Source organism: Hyla sarda, chromosome 7 (assembly GCF_029499605.1).
Source record: "Hyla sarda isolate aHylSar1 chromosome 7, aHylSar1.hap1, whole genome shotgun sequence".
Lineage (NCBI taxonomy): Eukaryota > Metazoa > Chordata > Amphibia > Anura > Hylidae > Hyla > Hyla sarda.
Genome location: NC_079195.1, coordinates 59,691,900 through 59,704,067, shown reverse-complemented (window position 1 = coordinate 59,704,067; position 12,168 = coordinate 59,691,900). Strand labels below are relative to the sequence as shown.

Here is a 12,168-nt window from a genome sequence, read left to right as displayed (position 1 = left end):
CAAAAATGTACATCGAAAAATTGTGACTAAGTTATCCTGAGGGGGAACAGTATAATAAAGCATTTCCGGGTATTAAAAAAAAAAAAAAAAAAGACTGATACTCCTGGAAGTTATGTAACATACCATATGGTTTGTTTGTATGTTGTAACCTAAATCGGAGGATTTTTTTAACCATTTACTATTTACCTGTGTCATAACAAATGATATAACTGTTCTTTCTCTTCAGCCACAGTTGTTTCCGCATACAGACTCTAAGGTTTTGGTCATGAACAAACCACAATAAAATCTAGGGATTGCCACTGCATACCCTCAATGTTTCCATAATGGCAACAAGGTAGTAGGTGATCCTGCAACTTTTGCAAAATGTCTTAAAGGGGTATTCCAGGATTTTTTTTTATTTGACTATGCTACAGGGGCTGTAAAGTTAGTGTAGTTCATAATAAAGTGTCTGTACCTGTGTGTGACGCTTTTCTCACAATTCTTATGTGATTTTCACTCCAATATTCATTTTTAACAGCATAAAAAATGACTGTTGTCTCAGATTTTTCCCAGCTTGCAATGCGGCCGAGACCTGATTCACTAGTCAGCTGATGACAGGGAGCCTGTCTGCTTCAATGGGTGGAGGGATTGCTTGGTGGGAGAGAGATCAATCTGCAACTAATGCAACAGCTGTAGGCACCCTGATTGAAAATCACAGCTCTTTTGATGGATGCAGCTCATTTATGTTTCAATGGGTGGGGTGGCTGATGTGTGGGAGGGAGGAAAATGGAATTCTGGGATTTGTAGTCAAAAAAATAAAAGTCAAACAGGAAATACAAGTTCATAAAAAGCTAGCCACAGTATTATGGTAATCTCACAACATAGCCATTTAGCCCCAAGACAAGCACAGATCCTTCCTAAGCATGTCCATTACTGTCTGCCAGGTATGTACTAAAATAATCTTATGGTGGATAACCCCTTTAAGTCAGATATTTTTTTTATATTAGCCAGAATGTCATTCACAAAAAGTAGGGTCCTGGTAATCGTTGTAAGACCATAAGCTATTTTGATTTGTAGTCTATTCTTTGTATATATATCTTGTTGACTGTGATTAAGTAACAATGCGGATAATAACCCTTACATCATGAACACATATTTGTTTGCTTTAACTATGGACCACTAAGCTGTCATTAAGTTACCAACAGACAGATAGTGGACCCTCTGGGCTGCTAATATGTTGGATTTGGGAATAAACCATTGACTTTGCTTGGGCATACGCCATTGACTTTCCGAAGAAGTACTTGCCCTGAAGAAATGTTGTTAATAACAGCAGGCCTCAGAACATTCTACAATGCCTATAGGACAATAGACAGAAGCACAGTCATACAAAACTGTGGTCTGGACTGGTACAAAAGTTAAAACACAAGTAAACCAGTCAGGGCAGGCCACAAGCAGCTAAGCAGAGTTCAGTTGGTACCCACTGGCCCTTCAGTAAGCAGGTGTGTGCATCCCTAGAGTTAGAGGTAGTGCTTGGCAGAAAGTGGGATTATAATTGGCCTGAATAAGTGGTTTCAAGCATCAGTGATGTTCTCAAGTTATGGCATAACATTGTGTTCATGGGACACATGATAAGTGTCAGGGTAAGACATGAGCAGGTTCAGGACCTGTTTTAAATATGGGATCTACATTTGTGGAGCCTGTTGTTAGCTGTTGTAAGCTGATGTACCAGGACAATAACTCCCAAGACAAACAAAGGAAAAAACTTGAAATACCTTGAATTCAAAAATCATCCTCTTCTCTGCCTAAGAATGTGAAGACAGTGTAAGGGCCCCCTAGAGATGTAGTATGTACCCCCCTGGGCTAAACCTAAGGCAGACTAATATTCTGTGTAATAGAGGACAAGGGGCATGTGATATGTGGAGGACTATGGTACTACTTTTTTACACATGCTCCACTGCCCCCATAATAGTCCTAGAAGCCACATAAGTGACTTTATTTGTCACTAAGCTGCATTTTTATACTGTGTTTGATCAGCCTGATGGCCTAACAACAAAACCTACTGGGTCTCAGCTGGAGGTCTACAGTAGATAATGATTTACTAAGAAGCCTTCCAGTTCTCAGTCTGAGGTTTACCAGTAGATTATGGTGTTCTGTCTGGCCACCACCTACCTAGAGATTTACAGTACTGTTCCCAATTTGAGGTCTACCAGTGGATCATGCTACACTTTTTTTCCACTATTATACTAGAGAGTTATTGGTTGAGCAACATCTGCTGATTCTCAGGCTGGGATCTACTTGTAGATCACTTTCTGCTTTATGGCCACTGTTGACCTACAGATCTCTAAGATGACCAAGATGTACTGGCCTGCAATTCAAGGTAGATCTGCTGTCTATCAACCATTGTAACCATTTACCATTGTCCACTGGTTGACAAAGATCTACAGATACCAAATCTGAGGTCCTACGGCAAACTGGCATCCACTATCTGGCAATTATTGACCTAGATACAAGTAAATATGATGATTTTCATAGCAATCACTGGTCTGATATGATTTCTCTAAAGCAAGGCACATGGGTAATGAGATAAATGGACTGACTATATACATTCTAAAGTCTACTTTGATATACCACATAACATTTAGTTTAGATTTGAGTTCTTAGGGTTTCTCAGGAGCACATACAATTAGAAGGACTCCTTCTAGACGTTTTCTAAGGTAGGCCTTGCATATAATGAACTTTCAGTAATGACTTCTAAACAATAGGCCCTGAGAGCTTAACATGCAGTACCTGGAAGCCTTTGATAGGCCACCTTTTCATCTCTTTTCACAGTTCATCTTTGTATCATAGTAAAGTAGAACAGAAGATCAGCCGGTTCTTAAAAGGTGTGTCTTATGTAATTGTTATTATTCATGTTTAAAAAATACTTCTTAACACATCAGCCAATCAGCATCTGGATGTTTTTCATGGTATTAATTCACTTTACGCACCAATGATGACAATCTGATTTGCTGGAACTTGTTCCTTCAGGAAGTTTTTAGAACACCCTCTTCATCACTATTCCACAGACATTAGGCTCAGCCCCTATAGAGGGTTCAGCCCAAGATACTGAATAGATTTAAAGTTTGAGAAAAAATTTGCTATGGCAACCAGCTTTTACATTGTCCTTTCTAAAGTTGTGGTAAATTTGTAGGTAACTGAGGGACCTGAGCAGAATGTCTACCAGAGATTGGATTGTGATGCTCAAGTGAATGTGACCTGAAGCCCCAATGCAAAATATGTAGGAGGAACCCCATCTATCACTTGCCATTTATTGTACAGGTCTTCTCCAATGGAACATGGGCATTTGGGCCTCATTATGCTTTATTGCCAAAGTGTGACTTGATTCTCTCTTCACTAAATCCACCATTTCTAAGGCATATTGAAATGCATGACAGTGAGCTGCAATTTTATTTTTAGTATTACTCTTTTAATTACAAAAGATAGATTGATAGAAAGATAGAGAGATCGATAGAAGATTGACAGACTGATAGATAGATAGATAGATAGATAGATACATAAATAGATAGATAGAGGGGGTGAATGTATTGAATGCTTCATCATTTTTCTCACTAAATATATTTCCAAAGTTGCTACTGACATGATGTTTTCACCAGTTGGTAACAACCCAATTAATCTCAGAATTTAAGTTATATGTAATAATGTGAAATGATGCAGGAAAAAGTTTTGAACACCTTAAGTAAGGGAGGTGCAAAAAGACCTGGAAAGCCAAGACAACAGCTGAAATCTATCAGTAATTAAAAAGCAATCCAACCCCTTGTCAGTGCAAATCAACATCAGCTGGTTCAGTCCAAACAGATAGCTACAAAAAGGTCTGATTGCCAAGGTGTCACACTAGACACATCTTCTAATGGGTAAATGCAAAGAGCTGTCTCAAGACCTTCACAACCTAATTTTTGCAAAACAGGCGCATTTCTACGTTTCTGAATGTTCTTGTGAGCACAGTTGGGCCATAAAACAAAAGTGGAAAGACAATCGTTTCACCTTAAATTTACCTTCGACAGAGGAGAGAAAAGAATAATTGGAAGAGTTGTCTAAGAGCAAAGGACCAATTGCGGAGAGCTTCATAAAGACCTGGAGTAAGAGGGCACTGTTGTCTCAAACAGTATTTAGTGAGAAAAATGGTAACATGTTCAATACTTATTTCACCCACTGTAGATACATAAACAGATAGATAGATATAGAAGGATAGATGAAAGATAGATAGATAGAGGACAGATACCTACATAGGTGTTCCAGGTAGTATGTGAACTTTAACATATATATATATATATATATATATATATATATTTACACAATACATGGAATCCAATTATTACACTTGAGAATTGTAACACGCACAGATCTCATCTTCCAAGTCTAATGTTTCTTTTCTTCTAGCACCACTTACTGAGCCTTGAATCACAGGCAGGTGTAGCTTCGCTCAGAGTTTACATCCTGAAGGCAGAGATTTTTTTCCTCTCTCCTCTTACAGATTATTGGGCCGGGTGTAAGGGTGGGACCAAAAAAAAAAAAAAAAAAACGAAAACCATGCCACACCTTTGTCAGGACTTGCCTGGAAGTGAAGGGACCTGGGAGACTGGGATTCACAGATTGAATAAGAGAAAAAGTGAACATTCTTGAAGCATCAGTCAGCCTCAACACACCTCAGAGGAGTGTAGGAGGGCGAACAGTTATAAAAAGGAAAAGTTTTTGGGAGGCTGACATTAATTTGGCCTCACCTGTTTCCAGAGGTTCTTCTCATCATAACACACAAGGTATGTGTATTGGAAACTACTTCTATTTACATAGATTATATAGATATATATATATAGATATATTTATATCCATCGGACTATCTGGACTACAATGGATCCCAGTACTGGATATATTTCTACCAGCCTGGAGACTGCACTAGTCCTATTGTGCATAAACTTGTCCTATTACTACTCATAGTCTAAGTACTTTATAGCTAAGTGTCCTTGTTCCACTTTCCAATCGGAGAACATATTTGTATTCTTGTCCATATTCTTGACTATTTACTAAGGTGGTGTTATCAGTGGCAGTGACTCAAAGAGCCTGGACTTTAGAACCTTCTTTTGATTTACTAGGTACTACTATACCTAGTTATGATTTGTGAGTGATTTTTGTTAGGCTGTTCTTCATGGGCTTTTATGCAGAACTATATATTGCTATGATCTTAATGTATAAGGGGTAGAATGGAAGCTCATGAGAGCAGAGATGTTGTGTTGTTTATTGGGAATTTGTAAATGGTCAGCAGCTCTGCAGGTGCCGGGGCATCATTCGAGATAGATATCATTGAACAAGAAAAAGAACATGAATATACGGGATACTGTAGTGTAGCTTATGAGAGGGTATTTAGATGCAGGGGTATGGCAGTAAAGTGAGCCTTTGACCTGGGTGCAATGGACCAGCCATCAATCATCCGCATGGCTGAGCATACATACAGCAAACTGATCCGTATCGCCTTTATACAATGAGGCTGCCTTTTCTCTCATATTACATTAAATACCGTGCCATAGTCCTACCTGATATACTGAGTAAATAGATATTGCTGTTACTTCTTAGTCACGCATCGAGTCCTTATTTGGGTTGACTATATGGCCAGACTCCCTTTTATTAACCAGGAGCACACTAGCACTAGTCAAATAATAAAAAGTCATGTGAAGATGAGGATTTTAGTGACCCGTATTGTGTTGTTCTTATCTAAATCAATCTAAAGATCCATGCTGATTTATTTCTTCAGAGCCAGAGCTTCAAATACCCTTCTAATGTTAAAATATTAAAGGGGTACTCCGGTGAAAACCTTTTTTCTTTTAAATGAACTGGTGGCAGAAAGTTAAACATATTTCTGAATTACTTCTATTAAAAAATCTTAATCCTTCCAGTAGTTATTAGCTGCTGAATGCAACAGAGGAAATTCCATTCTTTTTGGAACCCTGATGACATCACGAACACAGTGCTCTCTGCTGCCATCTCTGTCCGTTTTAGATGCAGATGCATGGTGGCTCAGTGGTTAGCACTGCTGCCTTGCAGTGCTGGGGACTTGGGTTCAAATCCCACTAAGGACAACAATAAATAAAGTGTTAATATTATAATAACGTCAGCAGAGAGAACTGTGGTTGTGATGTCATCAGAGAGCATTCAAAAAAGAAAAGAATTTCCTCTGTAGTAATCAGCAGCTAATAAGTACAGGAAGGATTAAGATTTTTTAATAGAAGTAATTTACAAATATGTTTAACTTTCTGCCATCAAATGATTTAAAAGAAAAAAGGTTTTCACCGGAGTACCCCTTTAAATTATGCAGCCACCACTAGAGGGTGCTTAGGAGCTTTCTGCATACTGTTTATTCATAGACCTCAATATTAAAATAAAGAAATAATAATAATTATATATATATATATATATATATATGTATATATATATATATATATACGATATACTATATATAAACAAATTAAATATATATATATATATATATATATATTATTTATTTATCATTTTGCATGATAATAGAACCACAATAGTAAACAACATGGGTACAATATAGACATACACCTCAATTTTTACACAGTATGCAATAAGCTACCAAGCTCCCCCTACTGGCAACTGCAGGCAGTCCGCATTTTGTTGCTGGACCTTCATATCTTTTATATCTTATTACAGAAAAAATGAAATGTTTACCGTTCTGTAAGGGGTGGTCCAGCATTAGAAAACATGGCTGTCTTTTTCTCAAAACAGTGCCCATTTTGTCCACAGGTTTTGTGTGGTAATGCAGTCCAGCCCTATTTATGTCAATGGAGTTGAACGGGCTGGTATGCACTGTTCCTTGAAGAAGTCAGCTATGTTTCTCCAATCTAAAACAACTCATTTAAGATATATTTATTGGCACAGAATGTTGGATCGTGTTAAAAGTGGATCTTTAAAATGGTGCGAAGGTGTTGGTGTCATTTACATATGCACTATTGGAGAAAGCCAGAAACCCTTTATTTAGTCTTAGGTCAATTGTTGCACTACAACTACAACCCCCAGTATGCCTGGACAACCTTTGGAAATGCCTAAAGCAGTGTTTTTCAAACAGTGTGCCCCCAGCTGTTGCAAAACTACAACTCCCGGCATGCCCGGACAGCCTTCGGCTGTCCGGGCATGCTGGGAGTTGTAGTTTTGCAACAGCTGGAGGCACCATGGATGGTAAACACTGGTCTATGAAGTTATAGGGGTATTCCAGGTAAAAATGTTATATATATATATATATATATATATATATATATATATATATATATATATATATCATCTGGTTCCAGAAAGTTAAACAGATTTGTAAATTACTTCTATTAAAAAATCTTAATCATTCCAATAATTATCAGCTTCTCAAGTTGACTTGTTCTTTTCTGTCTGGCAACAGTGCTCTCTGCTGACATCTCTGCTTGTTTAGGGAACAGCACAGAGTAGGAGAAGTTTGCTATGGAGATTTGCTTTGACTCTGGACAGTTCCAGAGACACGTGTCACCAGAGAGGACTTAGACAGAAAAGAACAACTCAACTTCAGCCGCTCATAAGTACTGAAAGGATTAAGATTTTTTTATAGAAGTCATTTACAAATCTGTTTAACTTTCTAAAAGCCTGTTGAGATATATATATATATATATATATATATATATATATATATATATATATATATAAAGTTTTTTCCTGGATAACCTTGTTTGACCTGTTATGTCACTCCTTAAGAAAACGAAAAAAATAAATAAAAAACCACCTTCTACATCGGAAAACAGTGCGTGTCCTGTTTCACCGTAGCAACCGATTGTGTTGTTGGATAAGTTCACAACACAAAATGACCAGAAAGAAGACTTTTTCCTGGATAGAGCGTAAAAGATAAAAAACGCCACCCAAGTATTGCTTGCATAGTCAGAAGCTTAAAGGGGTATTCCAGGAAAAAACTTTTTTTATATATATCAACTGGCTCCAGAAAGTTAAATAGATTTGTAAATGACTTCTATTACAAAATCTTAATCCTTTCAGTACTTATGAGCTTCTGAAGTTAAGGTTGTTCTTTTCTGTCTAAATCCTCTCTGATGACACCTGTCTCGGGAAACGCCCAGTTTAGAAGAGGTTTGCTATGGGGATTTGCTTCTAAACTGGACGTTTCCCGAGACAGGTTTCATCAGAAAGGATTTAGACAGAAAAGAACAACCTTAACTTCAGAAGCTCATAAGTACTGAAAGGATTAAGATTTTTTTATTAGAAGTAATTTACAAATCTGTTTAACTTTCTGGAGCTAGTTGATATATAAAAAAAAAGTTTTTTTTCCTGGAATACCCCTTTAAGTTCATGGAGGCAGACATCACATCTTTGACAATACAATGAGTGCTGGTCTGTTTCCTCTGTTTGCTGAATTACATTGTTGACTTCTGTTTCTTCTATGGTTCACTGGGAATGCAATCTCTGGCACGTGCGCCGCAGACTGTTTTTTTTATATACATGAATAGAACAGTCATGTGTTCTCTCTCAGGTTTGCACATTACCCTATGGATTAAATGCAGCCACCTATCTGTTGCACATATTGTACCGTTCAGGGCTCAAGTCCTGCAGGAACATGTAGGAACTGAGTTCCTGCACTTTTTCCATAGCAGGAACACCGTTCCCATTAGCAGAAGTGCTGTCGCCCTTGAGTGGAAATCTTGGGTGAGTTCCCACACTTTTTTCCCAGGACTTGACTCCTGGTACTGTTGTTTAACAGTCAGTACTATGGATGTAACACCCAAACTTACAATACCATAATCCCTTATGGTGACTGTGGATGAGACGGGGTGTTAGATCACAAATACATGTTGTTAATACAGGTATCGTACACTCATCTTATGAGGCCCAACACTGCAAAGTATTTCAGTACCATGTAGATGTAATATAATGTCTATGCTGTACAGTATAGTAATAGTACGGGGTTGGGGGCTTCAATATATGCTGCCAATGGACTTCTTTTAAAGGGGTACTCCGGTGGAAAACTTTTTTTTTTTTTAATCAACTGGTGCTAGAAAGTTAAACATATTTGTAAATTACTTCTATTAAAAAATATTAATCCTTCTAGTAATTATTAGCTGCTGAATACTACAGAGGAAATTATTAGTTTGGAACACAGAACTGTCTGCTGACATCACGAGCACAGTGCTCTCTGCTGACATCTATGTCCATTTTAAGAACTGTCCAGAGTAGGAGAAAATCCCCATAAAAAACATATGCTGCTCTGGACAGTTCCTAAAATGGACAGAGATGTCAGCAGAGAGCACTGTGGTCCTGATATCAGCAGAGAGCTCTGTGTTCCAAAAAGAAAAGAATTTCCTCTGTAGTATTCAGTAGCTAATAAGTACTAGAAGGATTAAGATTTTTTAATAGAAGTAATTTACAAATATGTTTAACTTTCTGGCACCAGTTGATAAAAAAAAGAAAAAAAAAAAAGTTTTCTACCAGAGAACTCCTTTAAACATCATTAATAGAATAGCCATGTAAAACGCAACATTGTGTTACTCTCGAAACAAGGGTAAGGGCCCATTTATTTTACCATCTGGCTCTAAGTTTCTGCAAAACCACAAAACCTTAAAGATACTAATTAAGACATAAAAGACTGATCCCATGTTGCGCACATCTGAGTTCTGCGGTATAATAAGGGTTAATCCTAAGGATATTGTCCGGATGTTTCTTCTATATGTAGACATTTCGCAGTGGACCTTGTGTTAGATAACATAATATAAGAGTAAAATGTGGATAACATAATATAAGAGTAAAATGAATAGATGGATAAAATAGAGTAACGGCGCCCCCACAATCCCAGGCCAGTAAGGGTACTGCACTTTATGCATGACGCTTCAAACACTATCTGTTTTAGTTACGTAAAATGAGGTGCGGGTCACCATTTACAATTTTGCATGAAGTTCAGCTTTAGTCACTGTTGCTCCAAGTACACAAGGACAGGCATTAATAGACACGTGTATACAAAGGAATTCCATTGGATGAATATTACAATACATTTTACCCCATAAGGTACTGTCTCTAGGATCGTCACAGTCCTACATTGTTCTACTCTTATACATTCCACTAAACTAGTGAGTGCTTGTTGGTGAGCTGGATCCAATAGTAATAATAATAAAAAAAAATTAAGGAGGACAAATAAAAACAAGATACATTCCTGATGCCTAAACATTGCTAGAGGGATGGGCGAGAAGGAATGTAGCTGGAATTAGTTAGTGTCTCATAGAACATTAGTATATTATGTAAATATATTTTAGAATGAGGACCGATCCCTTTTCCTCCAGTCTTCATAGGCCTTGTTGCATAGCCGTAAAGTGAAATGCTGAAATTCTCACTGCGTGCAACTGCCCCTAGGTGGAGCTAATGAGCATTCGGCATACACATTGAGCTCTCTAAATTCCTTAGAGTAGGCAGACAAGCTGTCCAAACTCTACACCTGTATATCTGTGCGCCGTGTCCGAAAACCTGAGCTATAAAGAAGTATTAAGGCATCAGATCAGAAAAATAAAGGAAGGGTGAAGCTCTTTCTGATTTAAATCATACAAAATGTTGTATTTTCAGTCAATATGCATTCCCAGAATACGGGGGATTTACTGTTCGCACGTGCCAAATATTTGTGGGTTTATACATGGCTGTGCCTGCAAAACAGTTGAGCCCGCTAATGCTGGAATCAGGGAGAATTAGGGCGACACCTAAGGAAAAATACCTAAAACATGTCCTTTTGGGGGGAGGGGTGAGTTGTATGAGAAGCCAATGGTATAGAATTACCTTGGCAATGGTAAAGTTGATTTGAGGAGAAGCGGCAAGATGGCCAAGCCGGTTTGGCACATGCTTGGCAATATGAAGGGATAGAACTGGTATGAACCCTCCATCAGACATTCAATTGTGATGTTATCAATAGGAAGGAGTTATTGATTACAATGCTACAGAATAAGCTCTACTAATATGTTTTATAGAAAACAATATAATTCTCCGCTTATTTAAAGGGGTACTCCGGTGGAAAACATTTTTGTTTTTTAAATCAACAGGTGCCAGAAAGTTAAACAGATTTGAAAATGACTAAAATTAAAATATCTTTACCCTTCCAGTACTTTTTAGCAGTTAGCAGCTGTATGCTACAGAGGAAATTATTTTCTTTTTGAATTTTTTTTTTTGTCTTGTCCACAGTGCTCTCTGCTGACACCTCTGTCCATGTCAGGAACTGTCCAGAGCAGCATAGGTTTGCAAAGGGGATTTTCTCCTGCTCTGGACAGTTCCTGATATGGGCATCAGGTGTTAGCAGAGAGCACTGTTGACAAGGCAAAAAAGAAATTCAAAAATAGAAGAATTTCCTCTGTAGCATACAGCTGCTAAAAAGTACTGGAAGGGTAAAGATTTTTTAATAGAAGTAATTTACAAATCTGTTTAACATTCTGGCACCAGTTGATTTAAAAAAATATCATATGAATGTGATCAGCTGCAGAAGTTTGTAGAACATTGTTAGTATTAGGAACAGTGGGGGGTAGGTGGGGGCCCTGTTAAAGATTTTGCACTGGGAGCTTAAAGTTCAAGCTTCTGACTGGACTTAAGGAAATAGTTCCATTATATTTTCAACTCATGCCCCAATCTGGTGTCCAGCAAAAACTTGTAGAAAATAGGGGCAATCCAGCACTTGCAGCTTTTTTTTTTCCAAGTTAGCAGAAGGTACACAATATCACACCTGCACAGACCACCCGTTCACAACTTGACGCGTTTCGGGCGCATGCGCCCGAAACGCGTCAAGTTGTGAACGGTTGGTCTGTGCAGGTGTGATTTTGTGTACCTTCTGCTAACTTGGAGTAAAGATGCATTTGTTTAAGTGCTGGATTGTCCAAATTTTCTAAAAGTATCCTAAGACGCACTGATCCGGGTGTGTATCCGTGCAGGTGAGCTGGTCTTTCTCTGCCGTCCAATGAAACTACAGTACTTTGTCGTCAATCAATGTGAATAAATGTAGCTGGATAATATATATATATATATATATATATATATATATAAAACTTAACGTGTGTGTGTATGTATGTATGTGTGTATGTGTATGTATGTATGTATGTGTTTGTATGTGTGTATGTATGTATGTATGTG

At 37.8% G+C, this 12,168-nt stretch overlaps 1 protein-coding gene across 3 annotated transcripts in view; it reads left to right on the top strand.

Annotated features, from left to right (window-relative positions):
- The window catches only part of COL17A1 (collagen type XVII alpha 1 chain), a 67,646-nt gene that overhangs the window by 9,764 nt on the left and 45,714 nt on the right, over positions 1–12,168 (top strand). Inside the window, exon 1 of one of the 3 annotated variants that reach the window (XM_056529177.1) lies at positions 4,565–4,793. The exons of the other annotated variants lie outside the window; for them this stretch is intronic. The gene's annotated coding sequence lies outside the window, so the exon portion shown is untranslated. Of the gene's footprint in view, positions 1–4,564; positions 4,794–12,168 lie in introns of those variants that run through there. 3 annotated transcript variants of the gene reach the window in all.